General features: G+C 40.3%; 1 long non-coding RNA gene and 1 pseudogene across 2 annotated transcripts; both read right to left on the bottom strand.

Annotated features, from left to right (window-relative positions):
- Positions 1–12,062, bottom strand: part of LOC125194521 — a 44,038-nt pseudogene extending 31,976 nt beyond the window's left edge.
- Positions 2,449–3,756, bottom strand: LOC125194227. 2 transcript variants are annotated; one of them, XR_007171733.1, is made up of 2 exons: positions 2,759–3,756; positions 2,449–2,666 (listed from the first exon to the last, which is right to left on the bottom strand). It is a non-coding gene; the product is annotated as an uncharacterized LOC125194227 (long non-coding RNA). The 2 variants fall into 2 exon arrangements; XR_007171734.1 differs by having other exon boundaries at positions 2,763–3,756.
- Positions 12,063–15,088: the final 3,026 nt, after the last annotated feature.

The following is a 15,088-nucleotide window of genomic DNA, read 5'->3' as shown; positions in this document are numbered from 1 at the left end:
GGTTGATCAGTTGTGGGAACAAACAAAAATTTGGAGTCCTGAATTTTTTAAATTTTATATCTATATCGTGGTATGTTTTTTTTGTAATTGTGATTGTAAAATATGTTTTAATTTATGTTTTAATTTTATCATAGCATGTGAAGTGTATATTAATTTTTTCAAATTAGTGTATCTTTTTAATATAAAGTATATTTAATATATATAATAAGAAATTTATTTTATTATTTAATTTAATTTAACTTTTTATATATAATGTTGTGGGATTAATGTGTAATTTAAATAACTATGTAGGTGTAATTGAAAAGGTATAAAAAGTAGATGGATGTGGAATATTCTTTTGGGTTTGAGTTTGGTGTAAATGATTAGAGGACGAATCCTCAAGACTGAGGACGAACATGAACGTTACCGTGGCGTTCAAATTGAACGGGAAGAACTACCCTTTATGGTCGTGGCTAATGAAGGTCGCAATAGGAGGAAGGAGAGGATACTCCCACATAACCAATGAACCACCAGAGCCGAACAACAAGGGATGCCACGATTGGGAGGAAAACGATCTAGTGGTTTTCTCATGGATTATAGACAATATCGAAAGCGATATTATTGCCGATTTTGCATACCACCAAACCACCAAAGCTCTGTGTGATACTCATATTAATTATACATACTTCATTTCATTTTATTTCTATATTATTTGTTATCAAACATAGGAATGGAATCAATCAAGGAATAACAATTCCATTCCCTTTGCATTCCTTGTGCTTACCAAGCACAAGAATGGAATGGAATTGTCATACCATTCCCATCTCCATCTCCATTCCATTCCATCATACCAAGAAGCCCCATAAGGCCCTACTTGGTATGATACTGCTATGTATTTTATCATTGTAATTGTGATTTTTTGTATGGTATATTAATGTTTTCAGATATAGTATACTTTCTTTCGTCTATATAATATCATAGCATATTTGTTATTTCGGTCCATCTACAATTTAATGTTCATATTTGTTTTTTTTTTTAATTTTTAGCAGATGTACTTCCCTTTCTACTAACACATTATACTCACATTCTATTATAAAATCAATATTCCCTCCCTTCCAAGATAAGCAAAGCATTTCTTTTTGGCACGGGATTTAATGAATTTATATTTAAATAGTTAAAGTGGAGAGAATAAAGTATGAAAGGGGAAAAAGTAGAGGAGTGAAGAGAGAATAAAGTAGGTTGAGAATTAAGTAAGAGAAATGATTTATTGCCAAAAAGGAAAATGACTCACTTATAGTGGGATATCCTAAAAGGAATATGGCTCATTTATCTTGGGACGGAGAAAGTATACAATTATGGAACCTGCATTCATCTAACTTTTTCTTCTTACTTCTCTTCATATTTCTTAAAACTCGTGCCGAGTCAAACATGGACAATATTTTACGGACAAAAGGAGTATACAATAAAGTCCCTGCATTCATCTAAAACATATGCATGCATACACACAAACACCCCCACCACACACACACATGCACAATAACACATATGCGCATACACATTACCACCACATATAAACACACACACACCGCCACAGGTATATACACAACACCTCAAATACACACACAAGAAAAATGGCGTATTTGGAAAAAATATTTTTGAATAAATGTTTGTTTTAGTAGAATCATTATATTAATTATTCATATTTCATTCCATTCCATTTCTATGGTATTTGTAGTTATCAAACATAGGAATAGAATCAATCAAGGAATAACAATTTCATTCCCATTGCATTCCTTGTGCTTACCAAGCACAAGAATGAAATGGAATTGTCATTCCATCTCCATTTCCATTCCCCATTCCATTCCATCATACCAAGAAAAGGGAAATTTATTAACTGATGAAAAATAACAAACTCGGATAAAATTTATGATATTATTTGCCAAATTAAAAGTTATTGAGAAAAGCACAACTTTTTAAAAGTTCCATGATATTAGAGACCACTATCCCTTTTTTTAAAATAAAAGTAAGCATGAGTGATTGGTATGTATGTCTTAAGTTACGAAAAATATGCTACATGGGTCATATGTTGAGCTATATGAAAACTGAAATATGAGAGGATGCAATGGCAGGTTCTTGGCTTATGAATTAAATGTAATTCATCTCCTAATCTAAATCTACAATACTAATCTAAATTATATGTGGAAACTGGTCATGAAGGAGTCGTCCATGGAGTCATAATACTAAAAGTCGGAAGCATCCCCGTAGACTCGTAGGGGCATGGCATGAGATCAGGAATGTAATCACCAAATTAAATGATAGATGAGGAACACCTATGAGCGACGATTGGATGAGAACTAGTGTTTCAAAATCCCTATGCTGGAAGAAGATCACGGAGTATCTCGCCATATCCGGAGGAAGATACGCGGGATTATATTATACCAATCATAGGAGATTTGAATCATGTAATTAATGGTAATTAGGTTTTCCTTGTATAGTTTTTCCTAAGCCTATATAATAGTGCCTAATGTACAAAGTCACATATCAATGAATAATACAGCCTCCTTTACCGATCAGTTTATCATGGTATCATGAGCAAGAACGTTTTTTGGCTCAGAGAATACTTCATCATAGCCGATTATACCTTTCTCGACCTGTTTTAGCCCAGAACCAAATCAGAAAACCAGAACCTACATATCAGAACATCAAAACTGATGTAGAAACAAGATTGAAGAACAACAAGAATGTCACTGTGATGTTCAAGCTAAATGGAAAGAATTACCCACTATGGTCAAGACTTATGAAAGTCAAGATCGGAGGGCGAGGTGCCTATTCGCAAATTAGAAATAACCCTCCATAACCGGGAAGCAAAGGATACGACGATTGGGAAGAAGACGACTTGGTGGTGTTTTCTTGGATCGTAGAAAACATCGAGGATGAGATTATCGCTGATTTTGCCCATCATCTGACATCGAAATCACTATGGGACAACCTCGATGTAACGTTCGAGAACAGGGCTGAAAAATATCATATCTACGATCTAGAAGAGAAGGCAATAAACATCAAACAGGGAAACCTCGATCTGGAAACTTATTACCGGAGGATCCACTGGTTTTGGATCAACATCGACAGAAGCCAAAAGCAGCCGATTAGTTGCTGCGATAAAGGAATTGATCAGTTTCGAACACACTCGAATGAGAAACAATTGATTAAATTTTTGACCGGATTGAATCAGGAGTACGATTCAATTTGAAAGGACGTCTTGAAGGAGGAACCGACCTCATCAGTGGAGGAAGCATACGGGTGGGTGAAGAAGGAGGCGGCTCGACGTCGAATCATGCCACCGGCGTCGTCTCCACCCACTGTAGATGCTGACGGCGGGAATGCCGTATCATCATTTGGGGAAATTGGACACGGGCTTGCCGCTCAGACCAATCGCCCGCCGCTTCGGGATCGACTTCAACGCCCCGGAACTACCGGCCGACCGGGAAACCGGTAGGACAAGTCAAACCTCTGGTGCAGCCACTGCCAGAGACCGAAGCACACATACGAAACGTGTTTCAAGCGATTGGGATACTCGAAATGGTGGGAGAAGTGACAGAAAATGAGAGCCACTCAACCCCAGGCAAAAATGGCGATCGGCGTGACAAAGGAGGGGCAGCCGCGAGGCCAGACCGGAAATCATGGGAATCAAAGGTTGGCGGTGACTGGAGAGGCTTCAACCGGCGGCGGCAACATCCGGGGAGTCGGCAATTTCGCCAAACGGGCAGAGATGGCGGCGGCAGGAGGAGGTATCGGGTTTGGTTTTAAACCAAACCCTAACCCTTTTTCTAATTTATGCTTTTTTACCCCAGATTATGTGAATTTAGAAATGAAACCCCATTATCTTAAAAAGAAACCCCCAGATTATCTGAATTCATATATTGACCCCCCAATACAGTGAAAAACGTGAAATGCACCCCAGCCTATGCAATTATGTGTCGAAAAATCCATTTGCTCCGTTAGAAAAATTATCCGCTGCATTTCTTGTGAGTAAAGAGGTTGAAACAACAAAGGGGTGGATTTTTTATTGTGGGGCGACTGATACTAAGACCCCGGATAAGAGTGATTTTAGTAACATGAGTGAAATTATAAAAACATATATTAAGACTGCAAGTGGGGAATTGATTACTGTTGAGGGTTCTGGTACTATTGAATTCTCTCATACTCTCAAACTCAGAAATTGCTTATATGTTCCGACTTTGTCTCAACGATTGATGTCTATAAGTGATGTGATGAAGTAGTTGAATTGCACTCTTTTAATGCATCCTGATTTTTGCATTTTACGGGATATTCGGACGAGGAGGATTCTTGGGCGTGGCACTAAGAAGCATGGACTCTACTACGTGGATGAGATAGCTCAAACTGGCAGTTCGATGCTGGCTCACGGGTCCACGAAACAAGAAATTTGGCTGTGGCACCGAAGAGTAGGACACCCTTTTCCTGGTTATTTTAAACTTCTTTTTTCCGAACCTTTCTATTCCTACTGATTTTTCATGTGAGACTTGTGTTTTGGCCAAGAGCCAGAGACAATCTTTTAAACTCTCAAACACTCGTATGAATTCTATTTTTTCCTTGGTACAGTGTGGGGTCCCGCACCTATTGATGGTGGGGGAAATTTTCGGTACTTTGTGATATTTGTTGATGATTGTACTAGGATGACTTGGATTTATTTTATGAAACATATGTCTGAAGTTATGGATAAGTTTGTCTTGTTTTTTAAAATGGTTCAAACCCAATTTCATATCACCATCAAAACTGTTCGATCTGATAATGAGAGGGAATTTGTTAATAGCTCTATGACACAATTTTTTCAAGAAAAGGGAATGGTTCACCAGACTTCTTGTGCTTATACAACCGAACAAAATGGGGTAGCGGAATAGAAAAATAGGACAATCCTAGAAATAACCCGAGCCCTAATGATTGAATCCAAAGTCCCAACACATTTCTGGCCATCATGAATCGCCTACCAACAAAAATCCTTAACAAAAAAACTCCTCTCGATATCCTGTCCAAATTTTCCACAATCCCTCAACACCTGAACCTTCAACCCGAAGTCTATGTTCATGTCCCAAAACATGAAAGAACCAAACTATCCGCATGTGCTACCAAATGTGTCTTCGTTGGTACGGGGTAAACCAGAAGGGCTACCGATGTTTTGACCCCAATACCAGAAAATTACCACCACCATGAATGGTAATTTCCTAGAAACTGAATTCTTTTACCCCACCCACCTTCGTAGTCAGGGGGAGAGTGATCACGGTAATTCCGCGGACTATCTTAGTTGGGTTGTGCCACTTCCAAATTCTTCGATTGAGGATCTAACAGAGTCAGTTCACTTCACAGACATGTCTATTTCACCGAGCCTCTCTCCGAGACAGTGCCCAGATCGTTACGCCTTTCGTGCGGGTCGGAACTTACCCGACAAGGAATTTCGCTACCTTAGGACCGTTATAGTTACGGTCGCTGTTCACCGGGGCTTCGGTCGCGGGCTCCCCTGTCATCAGGTCACCAACTTCCTTGACCTTCCGGCACTGGGCAGGCGTCAGCCCCCATACATGGTCTTACGACTTTGCGGAGACCTGTGTTTTTGGTAAACAGTCGCCCGGGCCTGGTCACTGCGACCGCCTTTGTGAGGAGGCACCCCTTCTCCCGAAGTTACAGGGCTATTTTGCCGAGTTCTCTATCCACTGAGCAGGTCTCGCCAATAGAGTCATCTCATCCGCAACCCCTCGATCCTTCTCCAACGATATCCGAGGTAATTACTGAACCAAGTCCCATTACGGTTTCTACTGACCCGATAAGTGCAGAACCACTAGAAGAAGACAACACAATTGCCAGCGATACTGGAGGATATGTTCTTCCTTATTGGAGTACAAGAGAGGTCCCACCAAAAATATATTCTCCCGAAAAGATTGGGAAGAAGAGCCGATACGGAGTGGCGAACTTTGTGCAAGGAAATCTTACAAAAATGGCAAGAGCCTTTTAAGCTGCCTTATACGAGGAAGAAGAGATTCCCCAATTGGCGGAGGAAGCAATGAAACATAAACACTGGAGAGAGGCAATGTTCACTGAGATGAAGGCATTGATGAGGAACGATACTTGGGTCAAAGGCAAGTTACCGGAAGGAGTAAGGGCTGATGGGTGACGGGTGTAGATGGGTGTTCACAATAAAATGGAGGCCAGATGGCACGATAGAGAGATATAAAGCCAGGCTTGTGGCAAAGGGATATACCCAAACTTATGGTGTAGATTACGCCGAGACTTTCTCACCCGTGGCAAAGATTAACACTGTGAGAGTGCTATTCTCGATTGCTACTAATTCAACAGTTCGATGTGACTAATGTCTTTCTACATGGAGAATTGCCAAAACCAGTTTTATGGAGCCCCCACCTGGGTTCACAAACGAGTTTCAAAGAGGGGAAGTATGTAAGCTGCAGAAGACTTTATACGGGCTGAAACAGTCTCCGAGAGCATGGTTTGGGAGGTTCACGGAGGTGATGAAAAAATATGGATAGAAGCAGAGCAATTCCGACCACACTCCGACCACACATTGTTTATCAAGAAACGAGAAGGAAAAATCACATGTTTGATCATATACGTGGATGACATGATTATCACCAGGGATGACGAAGAAGAAATGGCCGAGCTAAGAAAAAACTTGTTCAGTTAATTTGAGATGAAAGATTTGGGACTACCAAGTATTTTTTGGGAATAGAGGTGCTAAGGTTGAAGAAGGGAATCTTCATAAATCAAAGGAAGTATGTGCTGGATTTGTTGGCTGAAGTTGGGATGGTGGATTGTAAAGCAGATACCCCAATAATTCAAAACCACGAACTGCAGATGAGGAAAGAGGCAAAGCAGACTGACAGAGGAAATACCAACGATTGGTTGGGAAATTGATTTATCTATCACATACGAGACCAGATATTGCCTATGTTGTAGGGTTTGTAAGCCAGTTCATGCACGCACCCCAAGAAGAACACTGGGAGGAAGTTCTGCGGATTGTTCGATATTTAAAGGGGATAGCCGAACATGGGCTTCTGTTTGAGAAACAAGGGCACTTACAGATGCATGGATTTATGGATGCTGATTGGGCTGGAAACCCAAATGATAGGAAGTCAACTGCAGGGCTTTTCACCTTTGTAGGAGGTAATCTCGTGACATGGAGGAGTAAGAAACAGAAAGTAGTGGCACTATCTAGTGCATAGGCGGAGTTTCGTGGGATTAAGAGTGAGTTGACCGAGTTACTATGACTGCGAAGACTTATGAAGGAGTTGGAGTTGTTTTCATCCCAAACGTGCAGATTGTATTGCGATAATAAGGCAACCATCAGTATTTCAGAGAATCCGGTTCAACATGATCGAACCAAACATGTGGAAGTGGATAGACACTTCATAAAGGATAACGTTGAAGCAAAGATTGTTGAGATGCCGTATGTCAAGTCTAAAGATCAGCTAGCAGAAATTCTGACGAAGGCCGTGAACTCGAAGTCCTTTCGAGAGGTATTATGCAAGTTGAGTATCGGAAACCCCGTTACTTAACTTGAGGTGGAGTGTTGGAAGAAGATCACGGAGTATCTCGCCATATCCGGAGGAAGATACGCGAGTTATATTATACCAATCATAGGAGATTTGAATCATGTAATTAATGGTAATTAGGTTTTCCTTGTATAGTTTTTCCTAAGCCTATATAATAGTGCCTATGTACAATGTCACATATCAATGAATAATACAGCCTCCTTTACCGATCAGTTTATCACCCTAGTTTGAGAGAGGGGAAATGTATAGGGTTTGGATAAGAAATATTCAACTAAATATTATAGTATATCATGAGTAATGTGAAAATACAATACCCCTATTTATAATAATCTAAATCCTATGCTGCTCAACTTATTTTTACATTCCGGGAAAGAACGGACAAAGAAAACCCGAAATGAAACATACGATTCAACTTGACTAGATACAAGGCAATTAACTAAAATAAGGCTAATAAATAAGGACTCGATTGGACTCGTGCGTAATCTTGGAGATAGCTGGTGCAGAGTGGCTTGGCGACGTGATCGAGCGGTTACCTTGGCTAGGCCGACGGTCATGACAGGGCTACATATGGATGGATTGGTGAGGAAGAGATACCCATATCATGTTGGCATCACATAATTTATAACTACTACAAATATTAAAATATTAACATACTAGTTTAAGACATTATAAATGCAATAGGGCTCCGAACAGAACTGGTGGGAGAGGTCCATTTCAAGAACGTTGTTGGAAAACCGATGACTTCAATTCGAATGGTGTTTCCATCTGTCTCATCGTTTATCAAAATCATGCCGGCAGTGCCACCACCACTTTTCACTGCTGCTGCTGCTGCTCCACTTTGAATTTCTGGTAATCTACGTAACTTACACACCACTATCTTACCTCAGACGTCACTTCGGCTGAGCGAGTCTAGGCAGTCAGGTGTATAACCGGCATAGATAAGTGGGAAGAGCTTTCGTGGAAAGTTAGTCAGTTGATAAACTGATTCACCATCGAGTGTTTGGTTGTTTCCTAGCACTGCTTTTGCACTAATTTTCTGTCCATCGTGCTTGCTCCAACCATTAGAACCCAAGGTGCCCCGTGTCCCACAGATGAGGGAAGAGGACCACTGTTTCCAGCAGAGAAGCTAACCAAGATACCCTTCTACATCGCACTGAATGCACCAACTGCAAAATGATCTTGATACAAGTTTGCAGCTTGTGCTTGCAAGTTTATTGAAATCGAGAGCACGTCTACTCCATCTTCAACCGTTGCATCCGTTCTAGCAAGGAAATCTGCAGCCGTTCCAGAATCACTAATGAGCACCATGTAGATGGCTAGATGAGCAAGTGTTGCAATGCCAGCAGCAGTGCCGTTGGCGGTTCCAAACAGACAAAGCGTCCAGCAGCAGTGCCCGCGGTGTGAGTTCCATGGCCATTATCGTCAAGGGGGCTCTGGTCCTTGGCATTAAAGTACCTTGCTCCAATGATTTTGTTGTTGCAGGTTGTGTGGCTGAATTCACACTCGCCCTTCCACTTATCTGGTGGAGGTGGCATTCCTTCGTCGCTGAAGGAAGGATGCTCAGGCAACACTCCGGAGTCCAACACGCCAATAATCACACCTTTACCGTAATTAGAGTCGTTCCACAACCCCATATTCTGGTTCAACCCCAAGAAGTTGGGGGAATGTGTTGTTTACACTGACATCAATTTCTGGGGCACTTCTCCATTTCTTTCACCTGCTCGGGTGAAAGCCTGGCAGCAAATCCCTTGAACACGTGGCGGTAAGACTGAACGAGATGTGCCTCATCTTCGCTCGAGCTTGTTGTACGTGGTAGCCGGTAGAAAAGAGCGGTACCAGCTCTCCAAATCATCCGGTTCAGAAGCAACATGTGCATCAGGTGCCTCAACATGGACAATGTATGTTTGTAGACTATTTTTATTTGGTATCTGAGATGCAAACATGGACAATGTATGTTTGTAGACTAATTTTAACTGTGTTAAACGTCAAGCAGTAGTTATGAACTTATTACTTCATTCAGTCATACTATAACTTCATTCCATTAGTTTATTATTTCATAATGTGTTATGACATAATTATCTTTCATTTGAAGTAAATTCGGTATGTGATAAATGCGAAAAATTACTTCATAACATACGTTCATTTAGTTCATGATTTAGTGAATATAGTTCATTATTTACTCCAGCAAGTTTATATTAAATAAAAAAAATTAAAAAATTAACACGTGCATATATTGGATAGTAATCAAAGTTTAACTGAACTAAGACTAAATATCAACTGCATATTCTTTCTTAACTAAAACTAAATATTAACAGCATAGGTCTTATAAGGATGGTAGGGATGTCAGCGATAGAAGTAGGAGACGGGATTGGGGAAATCACGTGATAACGATTCACCTCTTTCCTGGAGAAAGAGAAGCAGGAGTGCAAGCCCTCGGGCTAGGAAATCATATTGGGATGATGTTGGATTGCCACGGCATCACCGAGAAAGTCCTGAAAAAACAAGAAAACCATCACACCAACTAAATCTAAACCTAAATCTAAACCTCGAAAAGGAGAAGGTCTTTATCATCAGAGGATGAAACAACTAAATCTAAACCTCGAAAGCGCTCATTGTCAAGATCTGAACTAAGACTAAACATCAACTAACTAAGACTAAATATTAACTGCATCTTCATCACTTCATGCATAAACTAAGACTTAATATCAATATTATGATTGCCATATTAAACGACTGCGATTGATGTTGTGGCAACAAAATTTAATTTGTTATGTTCTGAGGATAATTTTGTCAATTAATACGATAACCAGTTATGATAATGTCTTGATGCTCGCAACGAAACTAATGTGATTTGATATACATTTAATATGTGAAAATAGAGTCATCTTCAATTGCTTATAGCATCATAATCCAAAATCAAGGTCAAATCTCCACCATTAGATTTCAAAATGAGTAGATGAGATTAAATCTTACGAATCTCAATAAACAGTAGACAAAATATCAACACGGTTTTATTGAGATTTCACATGCATTATATTGAGATTTTACCTGCATTATATTGAGATTTTTTGATGTATTTATTGATAAAAATATGCTTATCAACATATACGAAAACTGAAATAAAAATCATCAAATTTCATCATATGAACGTCGTCAGAACATATGCAATAGAGATCTCGTTAGAATCCTTATAAAATTACCTTTAATTTGATATATTATTTACGAAAAAATAATTTAAATCGAGAGAGTTACGTAAATTTAAACTTTTAGGATAATTTTAATAAGAGTGCATTGACATTAATACCCTTTGATTTTATTTAATACTCATTTAAATTTAAAATATAATCCACTTGGCATTTTATCAACTAGTAGATCTCTTAATCTAATGGTTAAAACTTGGTCTTAATTTTGGATTGCTAATTAGTTAGCAATTGATCACCTCCCTGTGAAAATATTTATAATAATCGGCTTGACTCTCTTATTTATAATAATATGCATTCCAGGAAATAACTGACAGAGATGAAGCTGATAATTCGGCTCGACTCGATACAAGTAATTAAAATATGGACTCGATTACGTAAACAGTCATGGCAGCGCCAGCATGTGAGTCAAATTTATACTAGTAGCATAGTTTATGTTGAATTTGGGATCATATTCATTCAACTTGTTCAATTTTACAGAGGCATATACACAGTATTAAGTAGTAGAAGAAAAAGCTAAACATGGTAAAGATTTGCCCTAATTAATTTCCCCTTCTCCACGGCAATTCCCTAATCTTAGGGATCTTTCCTTGATTTTATTTTATTTACTTTCCAACACTCCCCCTCAAGTTAAGTAATGGGATCGCTCATTCTTAACTTGCCCAATACTTTGCAGAAGCTTTTTGAGTCCACAGCCTTTGTTAGGATATCGGCCAGCTATCTTCAGACTTTACAAAGGGAAGTTCTTCTATCTTGGCTTCTATGTTGTCTTTGATGAAGTGCCTATCCACCTCTACATGCTTCGTCCGATCATGCTAAACTGGGTCCACAGATATACCGATTGCTGCCTTGTTATCGCAAAACAACTCCTAATCCCTCGAAACTCTGCCTCAGCACTTGACAAGGCCACCACTTTCTGCTTTTTGCTCCGCCAAGTGACAAGATTTCCTCCTACAAAGGTAAAGTACCCCGCAGTCGACTTTCGATCATTTGGATTTCCAGCCCAATCAGCATCCGTGAAACCATGAATCTCTAGGTGCCCGTGTTTTTCAAACAGAATCCCGTGTCCAGGTGTCCCATTTCTTGACCTCAACACCTCTATTCCTAGAAAGTACTTGAGTAGACCCAAATCTTTCATTTGAAATTCTGCAAACAAATTTTTCCTTAACTGATCGATTTCCTCTGCATCATCTCCAGTCAGGATCATATCATCCACATAAATAATTAAGTGTGTAATCTTTCCTTCCCTTTTTTTCAGAAAAAGTGCGTGATCAGAGTTACTCGGCCTGTACCCATACTTCTTCATCACCTCTGTGAACCTCCCAAACCATGCTCTGGGCGACTACTTGAGTCCATACAAGGTCTTCTTCAGTTTGCAAATCTTTCCTCCTTCAAATTCCCCTGTAAATCCAGGTGGTGCCTCTATGTATATAGGTTTCGACAGCTCCCCATGTAAGAATGCATTTGTCACATCAAACTGGTGTAGCGGCCACTCTCTGTTTGCCGCTATCGAGAACAACACTCGAATAGTACTCATCTTTGCTACATGCGAGAAAGTTTCAGCATAGTCAACTCCATAGGTTTGAGTGTACCCTTTTGCCACTAACCGTGCTTTATATCTTTCAATGGAGCCACCTGGCCTTCTTTTGATGGTAAAGACCCACCGACATCCACTAATCTCGATCCCTCGGGTCTCATACATACTTCCCATGTCTTGTTTTTCATCAGTGCCTTCATCTCTACAATCATCGCCTCCCTCCAATGTGGAATTCTCATTGCTTCCTCGGCAGTTCTGGGAAGCTCTTCTTCATCATATAGGGCAGCAGAGAATGCCCTCGCCATCTCTGTCAAATTAGCTTCTACCAGATTTTCCATTGAATATCTACTCTTCTTCGTGACACGCTCTGGACTGTATCTCTTTGGTGGAATTGTTGGGGTTTGTATACTAAAAGATGCTTCGAGCGTACATGCCTTTGTACACTCAGTTTGTGCATGTATACGAGAAACGCCACGTCCACTTGTTTACCTAATTATGAGAATAAATAATATAATATAATGGTTTATTATTGAAATATAATAAACAAGTCTAAGGCTTTTTACTAAGAAGGTCAAATAGGTAAGGAAATTCGATGAATCTCCTCATGAGTTTTCCAAGAGGTGACTCTATGATCTAGTAAGAAAACGATATGTCCTGCGATAGGCTTTGGCTTACCTATTGGTACGGTTAAGTATGATAATTCTCTCTTACCTAAGAAGAGATTAGTAATTTCATGCATCGGTAATGTGCGAAAAATGTTATAATTTGCTGGGTCTAACACGTTTCCTAAGCCAGGTGTGTGAAGAAAATCGCTAGATCAAGGAAGTACTGAAGGAGATGGTCTAGCGAAGGAAAGGAACGAAGTGAGCAGGATTTACAAGGAAAATTGGCGTGACAGAGGAGTCTACAGCTGAGGGCAACAAAGTCTTATCTATACCTCGCTGGGCCCACTCAAACGCCTATATATATAGAAGAGCATGCAACGCAAAAAAGGAGATAGTTTTTTTTTCACTCTTCTTAGCTCACACACTTTACACACACTTGGGAATGGATCTGGGGTGGTCGTGATCGGAAGGGTACTTTCTAGAAAATCTCGTGTTTGGCAACACCGTCCGAGTGAGGGCGAAGATACAATTACCTTTAATTTCAGTTGTTTTGCTTGTTTTCACCGTCGAACTTCACTTTTGGGAGTCGACCTTGATGTTGATGATGCTTAATTGTTTTACCGTTCGTGGATCTGCGTTTAGCGGTTAAATTTCAAGTCATTTTGCATAGATCTCTCTGCTGTTAGCTTATTTCTTCAATTGTTATGTCGATCTCTGTTTATTTTGATGTTGAGGTGTTTGATGTGGAATTTGGTGACAGATCTGTGGTTGTTTGAGTATTCGGAGTTCTTTTTTTTAAAAATCTGACGTGATGGAGAGTTTCTGCTGTTTGGAGTTCATGTCGGACGCTTGGATCCGGAGTGGATTTAGCGTCTGAGGTTGGATTCGACGTGTGGAAAGATAGTAGTTCGATAGATCTTGTTTTTTTTCTTCTTGGTTTCTATTTTACTTCGTCTAGGGTATGCAGATCTGTTAAGTTCTTCGTTTATTATGCATAAATTTGATTTCAAGTCAGTAGCTCTGTTTTTATTTTGCTCATGCTGCTTTTCTTAAGAAGTTTTACGCAATTTTGGTTGTAGAAGACGATGTCACTGTCAGTCGGTACGAGAGTTAGTTATTCTGCCAACTTTTCAGTCGTACCTTGCTTTTTCAGACATGGTCCCCACAGTAGGTTTATTTCCTAGGTCTAGCTGTTAGTTTAAGAATTTTTAAAAGTTCCCAAGTCAAGTTAATTTTGATTTTCCTCAACCCAAGAAAATGCGTGGCAGCAGCCAACACCAAAAACACTCCCAAATCCTTGAACATGAGTATTACGCATCCTTCTCTGTGGGATCGATCCCTACTTCCCTATACTAGGTTTAGTAAAGTGGTTGAGGGTTTTTGAAAGAAAAAGTGCTCTGTGTGTCCGACGACCGGGATTCCTCGCGACCCACGAGTTCCTAGACCGAGTGATCTGGTGGACTTGCTGGATCTAGGGAACCTGCTATTTCCTATTTGAACACGCGTAGACCAGAGAACCTTTCAAGTGGCGCCGTTGCCGGGGATGGATGGCGTTTGTTGTTATTTCATTTAAGGATTTGGTGTAAATATTTTAATTTCTGTTATTTCCTTTTCCCTTGACAGTTTATGAGAGCAGGCTTCCAATCTGGAAGTTGGGCAAGCTCATCTGGATCAGGGAGTGGCCAGTACGAGTGGCGAGTCAAGGAATCTACATCTACCATCACCACTAGATCAGGATTGAGAACGGAGGATCCATTCCCGTTCGAGTCAGAGAGTGAAAAGGAGTGGAATTCGTCGACCGAGGAGAACCCAGGATCGTCAACAGAACCAGAGCATTCCGAGACCGAGGAGGAGGAAGACCCGAATATGGCCCATCTAGTAGATCCCGATCCGGAGATAGGGTCGCTCACCGCTCATCTTGACGGTGAACCCGCTCACGCTATAGTCTCGAACCCACGCCGGAGGTCAATCGACATCAAAACAAATGTGCTCGGAGTTCTGCCCACGTTCTCTGGACGGAGGAACGAATGCCCTTATGAGTTTTTAAATGAATTCAGCAAATTGTGTAGCATTCAGAAGCGACCTAATGAGGCGACGGAGGAGGACTACCGTCTGCGTGCAATACCGTTTGCCCTCAAAGGGGAGGCGAACACTTGGCTACTAAGGCTTCCGCCGGACTCGATCAATACG

Source organism: Salvia hispanica, chromosome 6 (assembly GCF_023119035.1).
Source record: "Salvia hispanica cultivar TCC Black 2014 chromosome 6, UniMelb_Shisp_WGS_1.0, whole genome shotgun sequence".
NCBI classification, from domain to species: Eukaryota; Viridiplantae; Streptophyta; class Magnoliopsida; order Lamiales; family Lamiaceae; genus Salvia; species Salvia hispanica.
Note: the sequence above shows the minus strand (reverse complement) of the source record. Positions and strands in the feature narration are given on the sequence as shown.